Source organism: Sminthopsis crassicaudata, chromosome 1, assembly GCF_048593235.1.
Source record: "Sminthopsis crassicaudata isolate SCR6 chromosome 1, ASM4859323v1, whole genome shotgun sequence".
Classification (NCBI taxonomy): domain Eukaryota; kingdom Metazoa; phylum Chordata; class Mammalia; order Dasyuromorphia; family Dasyuridae; genus Sminthopsis; species Sminthopsis crassicaudata.
The window spans coordinates 392165050-392177581 of NC_133617.1; the positions used below are offsets into that span (position 1 = coordinate 392165050).

General features: G+C 36.7%; 1 protein-coding gene across 9 annotated transcripts in view; it reads right to left on the reverse strand.

Moving 5' to 3' along the window:
- SSTR5 (somatostatin receptor 5) overlaps nucleotides 1-12532 on the reverse strand; it is a 360218-nt gene that overhangs the window by 121398 nt on the left and 226288 nt on the right. The gene's annotated exons all lie outside the window — the stretch shown is intronic.

Sequence of the window (12532 nt, forward strand, 5' to 3'; positions counted from 1 at the left end):
AGATATATTAGTGATTCTGAGACTTTCTAACCTTAGTATGCTATTGTTCTGACAATCTTGTCTATCAAGGCTTCTAAAGTTTTCTGGCCTTAGGATAGTCCTAGATCTGTTGGTCAGTAATAATCAAATTCCTGAGCCTACTCCTCAGTTCTACCTCTAAGCCATAAAATTAGCTTATCAGTGACATAAAGAACTGGATAAAGGTTTCTCCTTGCTTCTAGTGATTTGCTCAAATTTATTTGGAACATAGCCCGCTTAAATAGGCATTACAATTACAATAAACTTTGCTCCTTGACTTGGATATGGATTCAAGCCTGCAAATTTTTTGAGATACCTTACAACACTAGTCTGTGACCCCCAATTTTTGGGGTCCCTTTCCAACTTCAATATTTGGTGGTCCATATAGGGGCAGTCTGGCCTCCCTGGCTTGAATCCCTCCTTGTCAAGGTAAGCCCTCATTTTTTCTCCCTCAATCCTGTAGCTGGGACACCCCAATCCACTGGGAGAAGACTTGTCTGTATGATCATGAGCTCCACACTCAGCAAATTTTCCTGACTGGGGATGTCCAGATTTGCAAATTCTTATAATTTTTGGCAAAGTTCCTAGGGAACTTTTGCCATCTCTTCACCTTCTCTAGGTTGCCAGAGGAGATGAAGTATCAAAATTTTATGGCTTTTGACAAGGATGGGGCAGTCCTTTTTCACATAATATTTGTCTGTGTCTGCATCTCTGTGCGGAATGTCTGTGTTATGTTTGTCATTTATGAGCTAGATTTTGTTACCTGGAAAGATTTAAAATGCAACCAGCAAGAAAAAAATTATGCTATAGATTTCTTACCATCCTTGAATCCTAAAAGCCTTATTTTTTCATGTGGACTTCAGCTCTGAGCAGGCTGGGGGAACTATAGAAATAAAGTTAGCTAATTAAAACAACATATTAGCAGATTTCAAAGTTTTGAGAGCAATGATTAAGAAGTTTGGCAATTAGTCATTTTAAGATTGCAAGAAAAATTTCTGAAACATTGAGGATAATTCCAGGAATTTATCCTATTCTGAAAGAAGAAAAAAACTAGGTAAATAGCAACTTTTTGCTAGCCCTTCCTTGACTCCTGTCTTGTCTGGGGTCCCCTTCTATTCCTAGGGAAAGCACTCCAGAAAATATTAAGCAACCCCTCTCCACTCCACTCTATGGAGTCCTGAGTGTATCTCCATTGTGGGGATTGCTAACAAGATCAATAGGTAGATCAATATATATTCCCTTTTTTTGCTAATTTCTCTCATCTCAGATCAGATTAAGAAAAGAAAATGCTAAAGAATAGTAGGGAAATTCAAATTCTGCCTCACTTATAGAAATAGGGTTAGCAGCAAAACTGTGAAGACCTACACAGTGTTGCCCAAACACTTCCCCCACCCAGCTTGGGGGACTAGGGATGGAGTCGGGATCAGGCTCCATGGTCAGCATTCCCTGAGCCTGGCACCTGAACCTATAGTGAAGATAATGGAACCACTCCAGCCTTCAGCAGGTTCTGTCCAGCAACTGCCTGGGAAGAATCCAGGTTCCCCTGGCAGCAGCCAGCCTGGCTGTGTGAGGTGAGAAAGCCATCAGGCTCTGCATTTGGCAAGCCCACCATTCTCTGTTTCAGTTGGGATATGTGTCAGCTGTGTACTTCATGGCAGATTATTTTATCTCTGCCCAGTTTTCTGATTTGTAAAGAGAAATAATAATGATTATTGTTGTGAAGATCACATGGTAGCAAAAGTGCTTAGTATAAAACATGCTATATGAATGTTAGCTGCTTTATTGGATAGAATTGCTTCATGTTTGATGACTTTATGGGTTTTTAGCTGTGACCAACATACAATGTCAGTGTTGAGATAAATAATTTCTATGTGTATGTAAAGTAATTTGGAAGCAAAGTCAACTAAATTAAGGCCTCCCCAGAGGCCAGTCAGTGGGAACTTCTTTTTGTCCTGCCCAGCGCTTTGCAGAGCGACAAGGCCCGGCCTTCACTTCTCAGGTAACCCAAGGCATGGCCGAGGCACTTAAAATTCCCTACCACCTCCACCCTGCCTGGCGTCCCCAGGCTTCCGGGAAGGTGGAGAAAATGAACCACACCCTCAGATGAGTCCTTACCAAACTATGCCTGGGGACTCCAAAAAATTGGGTGAAGAATTTCTCATTAGGAAGGACCCATATAAGGTCATTCTGATCACTCCAACGTCAGTCAAACTGGAAGGGTCCCCAGCTGGACTCACGTTTCTAGAATTCAAAGTGCCGCTCCTGTTACTTCTTCTCCCTCAGATATTTCAGAATATTCCTGTGAACCCCTAAAAGACCTGAAACTTCTCTTCAGTAGGACTCCTGGAAACACCGGAAGCACACTGGATAATAAGAGTGACATTGTCTGTGTCCTTCTCTCCCTCACTCTAGCTTTCTTTTTCTCCAGGTATGACTTTAACAACACTCCGAGGATGAGAGCTTTGCTCCTGGTATTTTCTCTCCAGCTCCCTTGGTGTCACTGTGTGGCCCCTGCCCTTGGGAGAGAATTCCTTAGTACTGAGAACTAAAATTCCTATTGGTTGATTTGTTTCCTCCAGACTCCAAACTATGAATTTCCAGATACTCATTCACCCTGAATACCATGGGCAACTGATTCTGACACTCAGCACCGTCCCCTCCTCAGTCTGGACCTCACTAGGCAGGGACAGCTCTACACCCCTTATCAGCATGAGGCAGCTCCAGATGAGCTCTCCATACCTTTGTCCCAAATGAATTTGGGGTTCAAACTGCTTAAGAGATAAAATAATGGAAAATACCTTTTAGGGGAGACAAATAATTTTAAGGCCTGACCTTAGAGTGCTTCTCTTCTCACAATCTGTCGGTGATTTTAAAGTCTTCTGGCTTTGGAGTCTGTGATCCCGAGGTGTCCCCCCCGCCTCAACCTTGGAGTACTATTATTCTGGCAACCTGTCTGTCAATGACTGTAAAAGTTCCCTGGCATAGGAATATAATAATATTTCTTCTCCTAGACTTCAGGGAAGATATATTAGTGATCCTGAGACTCTCTAACCTTAGGATGATATTGTTCTGACAATCTTGTCTGTCCATAATTCTAATGTCTTCTGGCTTTAGGATAGTCCTAGATCTGCTAGAAGGTGATAACCAAATTTCTGAGAAGACTACTCAGTTCTACCTCTAAGCCATAAAATTAGCATATCAGTGTCATGAAGAACTGGATAATGGTGTCTCCTTGCTTCTGGTGATTTGCTAAAATTCATTTGAAATTTTGCCTGCTTCAATTGGCATTACAATTACAATAAACTTTGCCCTTTGATTTGGAGATGGGTTCAAGCCTGCAAATTCTTTTGAGACAACTCAGCACACTGGTCTTCGATGTCAACCTTTTAGGCTCCCTTCCCAAAGTCAACAAAACCAGTTACATTGAAATATACTTATCAAAACATATGTTTTTAAAAGTTCATAGAGTTAACCTCCTGATGCAGTCCAGCAATACCATTTTACACATAAGAAAATTGAGGCTGAGAAAAAGGATAATACTTTATCAGAGAGACATAGAAAATATATGCAGAAAATAATCCTTACAGATCTTCTCTACAGCCACTGTGTAAGCACCCTAGCATCATCTCTGTCTTAAACGCAAGAGGATTCTGTTTAGAGGTGGTTTTGGTGTCAGGTCCCCTGGAAGTCTCTCAAAGTAAATAACATTTCCCAAGATCTTTGAAGGGCATTGTTTAGATATTCAGATACCCCAGAATTCACTCTTCCATTTTATAGGGTTCATCTTCCTCCTGGGACTAATCCTGGGGGAGTGGGGAACTGGCCTGAACAGTTTCAAATTCATAGAATCAGAATTTAGAGACCTAGGTTCTGGTTCCTGGCATTTCAATATTTATTCAGTATTTCTACCTACACTGGAAAGAGTCCTAAATCACAGGCTCAAAAATTGAAAGCTGCAATGAACCTCAGAAGTTCATCCAATCTAACTCTCCCATTTTTTGGATGAGAAAATTGAGGTCCAATGAAGATGTGACTTGTTTGAGGTCATTTAAGTTTAAGCATTAGAGCTAAGATATGCTTTCTTGACTTCAACTCCAGGACTCTATCCACTGTCCCACATAGCTAGGCACTGGCCAAAATCTTAAGAAAAACTTTCTGCCCATTCTCCGATCCAATTTCAGGCAACAGCTGCTGCCAATTGTTATTTGTCCAAGGCTCTTCCATTTATGGAACATTGATCTAATTAAGCAAATATAATCATTCTGAGACTCCTGTGGTTCCTTCCAAGCTGCAGGAAATACGGAGTTTATGTCACTAAATGGAACAAATATTCACATATGTGAAAAACACATCTCCGACTTAACTCTCTAGCTAGAATGTTGTCCAAAGGACTAGGAGAGATTTTGGCCAGTGCCTAGCTATGTGGAACAGTGGATAGAGTCCTGGAGTTGAAGTCAAATCCAGCTTTAGATTCTAGTTATGTGATTCTGGGAAAGTCTTATAACAATGATCATCATAATGGTATTATTAACCAGATCCATGATTTGTGTTTGTTATATTCCCCATTAGACTATGACCTCTCTTTTCTCTCCCTGGAAGCTTAGCACATTACCTATGTGATGAAATATCTGAATGTTGGGTATTGAGTAGACTACTCAATGATTGTCTAAATTTGGAGTTTTTAATTTTTTTATTATGAAGTTAACAATAATCAAGCATTTCAATATTCAAGAAAGAAAAAAGCAAATTGCAAATGAATTAGGAACTTCTGATATATGGTTTTATAAAATGTATAGAAAATTTATCAAGGTAGTAACATAGAGTTAGGATAGCTATGTGATACAGTGGATAGCGCACTAGTCCTAGAGTCAGGAAAATCTGAATTCATTTCCAGTTTCAGATATTTAATAGCTGTGTGATCTGGGCAAATCATTTTACCCTGTTTGCCTCAAGTTCTTCATCTGTAAAATGAACTAGATAAAGAAATGGCAAACCACTTCAGTATCTGTAGAGAAACTTGGGGGAGGGGTTGCATGTCTGAAATTTATTTACTTTCAAGTATTTAAAATTTTTTTATTCATTTTAAACTTAAATAAAATACTGCAATGTCTTTGTTAAGAAAATTCCAAATGGGATCACGAAGAATCTCATAAAACTGAAAACAACTGAATGACAACAAATTTGTTCACTTATAGACATCTGAGCTTCTCTTTTTTTATTTATTTTAATACTTTATTTTCCTTATTCATAATTTATCTATCTTCATCATTTCCCACTAACTCACTCTGACTAACCCCAAAAAGAACTTTTCCCTTATTATAAATAATAAAACAAAGCCAACCACCCTGGCCACATATGAAAATTGTATATATCTCATTCTACAACTCTAATCCATCATAAATGTGCCAACAGAGGGAGACATGCTTCAAAGTGCTTTCCAAATCTCTGCCTATGACCCTATAATCCTATCATATTTGGTAGATATCATAAAGGGGGAAGGACCCAGAGTCTTTCTAGCCTAACACCTTCTTTGGTTATATGGGGATATTAAAGACAAGATAAAAGGGACTTACCCAAATTTATGGAAGGAGTTGGTAGTATTATAGTAGTTTAGCCATAAACTAGAACTATCATCAACACTGGATACACAGTGATAACTGAGAAATATATCTCAAATGCTTTGTAAATCTTAAGTCTCTATAAAGCACCTATCATTACCTTATATTTGTTCATTTATCACTCTCTCCTAAATTCCTATTTTTACAATCACTAGTCTCCTTAAGTATAAATCAACTTAATTCTAATTAACAATTCTAGTCAATAAACATTTGTTAAACACCCTTTATGTACCAGGTGCTGAGGTAGAGGTGAAAAGATAAAAATAATAACAACATAACCCCTGTCCTTAAGGAAGTTGCCTCTTATTGAGAAAATAGAAGCACTAACCTTAACTAACCTTAACCTCCTAAAAAAGGTGTTAGGCTAGAAAGACTCTGGGTACTTCCCCTTCTACAATAACTTAACCTTAATTAACTAATTTAACTAACATTAACTAGGTTAACTAAGGTTAACTAACCTTAACTAACTTAAGTAAGGTAACTACCTTAACTAACTAGTTAACTAACATTTACTAAGGACTAGGTTGGGATGACCAGAAAACCGAGTCATGTCAAAAGAATAATTCAAGGAGTTTTATTACAATTATGAATCTCAAGTGATCCATATGTTTTATCTGAAAACTAGTCCCATACTGATCAATCACTTATTGTTTCCATGTTTCTTTGATTGTTTACAGACACTTTCAGGGAATAGAATACCTCTTTTTTTGAAATCAGGAAAGTGTTCCTGTTTATTCTACCTCTCCCAACTTGGAATTATTACAAGTATTATTCCTACCTTACGATAAAGAAACTGAGGCTCAGGAAGATGAAATGCCTTTCCCTATATCACTTAGCAATTAGTAGTGAAAACAGAAAATGAACTCAGGTCATTTAGCTCTAAATTCTATGCTTTCCACATCAATGTGATTTTTCAAGAGGTGCTAATTGGTGATGCAAGCATAAGAAATCCTCTGAATTAAAGCTTTAAAAGTTCATCTTATTAGGAAAATCGAAAGAAGAAAAGGCTTTTGAGAAAAGATTCTTTCCTCCAATTAGAAATTAGATTACCTAATGCTATGTCCAGATTGTTTCCTTTTAATTAATTTACTTTATTTGATTAATTATTTTAATGCATAAAAGTCTGCCTCCTTCTGTATTCAAGGTTTAGCCCTAAGATGAGGAAGGTTACTGGTTCCAATGATAATTGGTATCCATTGTTTAATAAATCAAAATGTTCAGAAGCTCCAATATTTGTTTCTTCAAGCATTTCATCTTTCACTCACCACAAGAATGAGATATGTATCTCCCCCTCTTACCCCCACCACAGTACTGAACACAGAAAGACAATCACTTCAAATCCACTGAATGACTGTCTGATCCTGCCAGTTCTCCTAGTATCAAAACCCATGATTTAAATTTCCCCCAAATGAAAAATTAAAATTAAAAAATGTATAGAGTTCACAAAACTTAAAGTTTTTTTTAATTTTAATGACATTTTATGATGATTATTATTAGGAAAAAAGGAACAAAGGAATGAAGGAAAGGAGGGAGAGAGGGAGGAAGGAAGGAAAAAATGGAAGGGAGGAAGAGAAGAAAGGATGGAGGAAAGGTCAAAAGGAGGGAAGAAGGTAGAAAAAGGATAAAGACAAAAAAGGAAAGGAGGGAAATGATGAAGATGATAATGACAAAAAAAGAAAAGAGTTCAAATTCTTTTTTTGACACCCTGACAGCATGATCTTGGATAATACAATACTCTACTCTAATATTACAAGTTTCAAAAAAGGCTCCAATTGGCATTGGTAGAGACAGTTTCTTGATATAGAAGTTCCTAAACTAGTGAAATTAACAGTTCTAATCCAAATCCCTATTATGACAAATTATAGTTCTTTTATTAATCATGATTAAAAACATATCATATTTTAATCTTACTTTTCTCCCAACTCTATGAAGTAAGTTCTACAAATATTCCCATTTTATAGATGAAGAAACTGAGGCTCAGATAGATGGAATACATTGTTTAGGTCACTATGCAATTAATGATGGAAGCAGAAAGTGAACTCTAGTAATTTAACTCTAAATCCCATGCTTTTCACATCAGTGTAATTTTTCAAGTGGTCCTAATTGGTGATGCAAGCATAAGAAATTAAATTAAAGATTTAAAGTTCATTTTGGGGGGAAGGGGAGGGAAGAAAAGGGTTTTGAGAAAAGAAGCAAAATAATTTGAAAGAAAAAAAAAGACTAATAGCAGCCAAACTCAATACAAATAAAATTCTAGTTTTATAGTTTCCCCCCCCCCCACTGCCTTCTAGCCTTTGCTCCTTCTATTGCAGAATTATATCTGGAGAGAAAACTCCAGTTATCTGTTCCCCACAGAGCCCAAACTACTAGTTCTCTGGATCTCATCAAAATTGATGTTGCTGGGGAAAGAGACCATAGTAGCCAAATACAGGTGATGATATATCTAGCCAGAATCACCATTCAGCAGAGCAGGATGATTTGCTAATACACAATTAAGCTCTAGGAAGAAGGGAAGAGGGAACATTGTGGAGAAGAGGAATGAAGGGCAAAAGCTAGAAGAGGGACTGGAAGAGATAGGGCTAAGGGGAAAGAAAGTGTATAAGAGATTTTGTAATGGTGTAAGAGGTGGAAAAACATCTAGTAGTCCAATGATCAGTGGGCATTGGGGTAGTAAAGTATTTTGAGTGGATATATGGTATAATAAAAGAGGTCTTGACCATGAAATATGGAGATCTGAGTTCAAATTCCAAATCCATAATATATTAAGCATAAAACAATATCAGTTAGCTTCTTCAATGTCGCTTCCTTTTTTCTGTATCTCACTAACCACTTCTTAAAAAGGGAAATAATAGTATTTTCACCAAAGATTTAACCATTATTATCAAGACAATGATCCAAAGGTCCTATGATGAAAATGACAATCCATCTCCAGAGCAAAAACTGATGAACTTTGAATAAAAATCTAAGCATACTTTATTTTAAACTTTGTTATTTTCTTGAAGTATTTGTCTATTTTTCTTTTGTAAAATAGCTAGCACAGAAATGTTTTGCATGACTGCACACACACACACACACACATAGGGTAAGCAATTTGATATCAATTATATATATATATAATTGATATCAAATTGCTTACCTTTTCAAGGAAGGGAAAAGAGTGAGAAGGAAGAAGAAAATCTTGAACTCAATTCATTTTTTAAAATGAATATTTAAAAATTTATATGTAATTGGAAAATATTTAACAAAATAAATAGAAATCTATATTTTAAAAATAATACTTTCACTATCTGTATCACAGAATTCTAATTGTAAAGAAACAATCCATCTAACCCACATAAAGTCAGAGATCCAAAGATGTGTGTAGCAATATGGTGACACTGGCAGTTGTGATGAATTTGGAATCAGAGAATCTGGTCAAACTCCATCTATCACTTATTACCTGCATAACCTCATGCAAATTATGTAACTTCCAGGTTTAAAAGAATTAACAAAAAAGCATTAATTAAGTGCTTATTATATGCCAATTTCTGTATCAAATGACAGAGATGCTGTTAGAAAAAGCAAGGTCGCTGCTATCAAGGAGGTCACATTTTAATTGGAAGAAAGAATATTAAAAATAAGCTTATTTGTAGCATGGATGGAAAAGTTCCAAAGTCCCAAAGGTTCAGCAATAGAGGAAATGGCAAGGCCTGGGAAAGGCTATAGACAACTCTGGGGGCTTCTGAAGGGCACAGGACAGGGTAAATGATAAGTCCTAGAAGATGTCTATATCAGTGAAAAGATTAGAGTTTATGATTCCTAGCTTATTCAAGTAGCATGAGTAGTCATATTGCCTTACCCATTGTCCCGAACTATAACTTTCTCCCCACCCATAGCGTCTGGGCCCAAAGGACTAATGAAGGGAAGGAAAAGAAGGAAAGATGAGCCTATGACAAATAATTATAGTAGCTGACATTTATAGAGCACATTAGGATTTAAAAAGAACATGTTAATAATATCTAACATTTATATAGTACTTTAAGATTTGAAAAGTGCTTTATATAATATAATCTCATTTGATCCTCACAACAACCTTGTACAGTAAGAGTTATTCTTATTATCCCCATTTTATAAATAGGAAAACTGAGACTTCCAGAAGTCAATTGACTTTCCAAGGTCATATACTTAGTAAGTATATGAGGCAAGAATCAAATTCAAGTCTTCTTCATACCAAATCCATTATTCTCTCCATTGTAACATTTTACAAAAAGAACTTACATTCACAGATGATGTAGCTTTCCCCTTTAAGAAAAATTGACATGGCCAAAGTCACAAAATGAATTAATGTCAAAGGCAGGACCAGGATTCAGGTATCCTGACTGCCAAGCTCAGGGCTCTTTTGACTATATTCCCTCCTTTAATTTAACCTCACGCTTAAACCATGAATCTCTTCTCTGTCTGATAAATATTTAGCCTCTACTTGACACCTCTAGGCTTAGGTAACTCAATCATTCAAGGCAACTTAGTCCACTTCAGAAGAATCTCAATTATTAGGAAATTAGTCCTCAGACTGATTTGAGGTCATCTTTCCTATGATTTCCACCCAATGGACCAAATTCAACCATTTACTAGCATATCCCCAAATCATGATGTATTTACTTTTTATATATTTTGTATTTGTAGGCAATAATGGATAGAGAGCTTCTGGTCTGGAAAGCAGTTAGATCCTCAATACTATGGGAAAACCTATAGAATGCTAAATTGTAGAGAAGGTATATCTGAATTGTTAGAGGGAATTCCATCACTTAGAAATTCCCAGAACCAATGGAATCATTCTTTAATCTTATTCCTATATTTTGTATTTGTTTGTATGTATATACATTATTTCCAATCAATCAATCACAGTGAACCCAACAAACTCTATGCAATAGGCACCTCAGCCCCTATTAGCTTCAGTAAAATCTTAAGACTATTGTCCTATCTCTTTTTTCCAATCACAAGGAATAACAGGGGAGTGTTTATTTCATTGATCTGCTATTTAGCTAAAGTTAAGTTGTCCCTTAGTTCATAGGCTGAGCCAGAGCTACAGGGACCACAAGTAATGAAAGTTAATAGTAGTCCATTATGGTAATTGAGAGAATTTCTGCCAGATTGCACAGACCTGTTCAAATGCTTCTATGCCCAAAACAGGAATTTGGTTTAATTGACTAATTCTCAGTAAGCTTAGCAAGCTCCAAGTTCACATTTACCTATCTCCAAAACACAGCTCAGAAAGAAAACCACACCTCATGGCCCCCTCTCAGACTATCACTGCAAACCTAGAACTGCAAAAGACCCAGCAGAATTCTTGAGTCACAGAAGGTTCCTAGTAAGAGAGTCCCTGTTATTCAATTCAGTAAGCATTTATTAATCTATCTCCAGATACTAGCTGGGTGTTGTGAGAGAAACAATTCCTGCTCTTGGTGAGTTTACAGTCTAATAGGAGGATAATGTACCTGTGCAAATAACTATAAAATATTTCATGCTAAGTGCATTACTAGAGAAGAACAAAAAAAAAGTGTGATGTGGGATATAAAGCATCACAGATTTAGAACTGAACAGAACTTTAAGAAACCTTCATATTTTACAAATGAAAAACTAAGGTTAGACAGAGTCATACAGATAATCTGAGGCAGGATTTGAACACAGGTTTTCTTGCCTCCAGACCCAGCATTCTATGTAGAGTACTATTTACTAATAGTACTAGTAGTAGTGGTAGTGGTAGTGGTAGTAGTAGTAGTAGTAGTAGTAATAGTAGTAGTAGTAGTAGTAGTAGCAACAGTAGTGATACTAGTAGTAGTAGCAACAGTAGTGATAGTAGTAGTAGTAATTGCAGTGGTAGTGGATAGTAATAGTAGCAGCAGCTCAGCAGCAAGCAGCAGCAGCAGATCAATAGTGGTAATAGTAGTATGGTAGTGATAGTAGTAGTAAGTAGGTAGTGGTAGTGGTAATAGTAGTAGTAGTAGTAGTAGTAGTAGTAGAAGTAGTAGTAGTAATAGTAGTAGTAGTAGTAGTAGTAGTAGTAGTAGTAGTAGTAGTAGTAGTAATAGTAGTAGTAGTAGTAGTAGTAGTAGTAGTAGTAGTAGTAGTAGTAGTAGTAGTAGTAGCAGCAGAAGTAGTTGTTGTTTGTCCTTCATTCTCAAAGAGAGCCATGACTTCAGGGAGGGCTGTCCAAGGCACCCATCTCACTTTCCCCTCCAGAGCCATCTGGGTTCAGTGGCCAGAGATAGAGATAGAGATAGAGATAGAGATAGAGATAGAGATAGAGATAGAGATAGAGATAGATAGAGATAGATGCAGATCAGGGTTTCTGGTCAAAGCAGAAATGATTGCCATTTACATTCAATCTGATGTTAGACAAATCACTGAATCCTATAAATAAGCTGGAGAAGGAAATGACAGATCTTAAAAAAAAAAAAACCCTAAATGGGGTCACAAAGCGTTGGATACAACTGAATAAAAACAGCTTCCTGACACCAAACCCAATACTTTCTTATATCATACTGCCTCTTCAAAAATCTTGTGTACAAGATAATGTAGAGAAGCCAGAAGCTCCCCTAGTTCTCTTTTGGCAAGAAATAAGCCAAAAAGGAAAAAAGGGAAGGAAAGGAAAGGGAAGGGAAAGGGAGGAGAGAGAAAGAGAGGGGAAGGAAAGAGAGGAGAGGGTAGGGAAGGAAAAAGGAACAAGAAACAAAAATGAAATTATGATAGAAAGCTATTATGATGACAGAGAAGATCAAAACAGCAACTAGAAATGCACAAAATGTCTACATGCAAAGCCTCAAATGGAATATAGGAATTGGTCTCAAGCACAAAATATCTTCTTGAAAGAGATCAAAAAGAATTTTAAAAGTCAAATAAGAAAGGGAAAAGAAAAT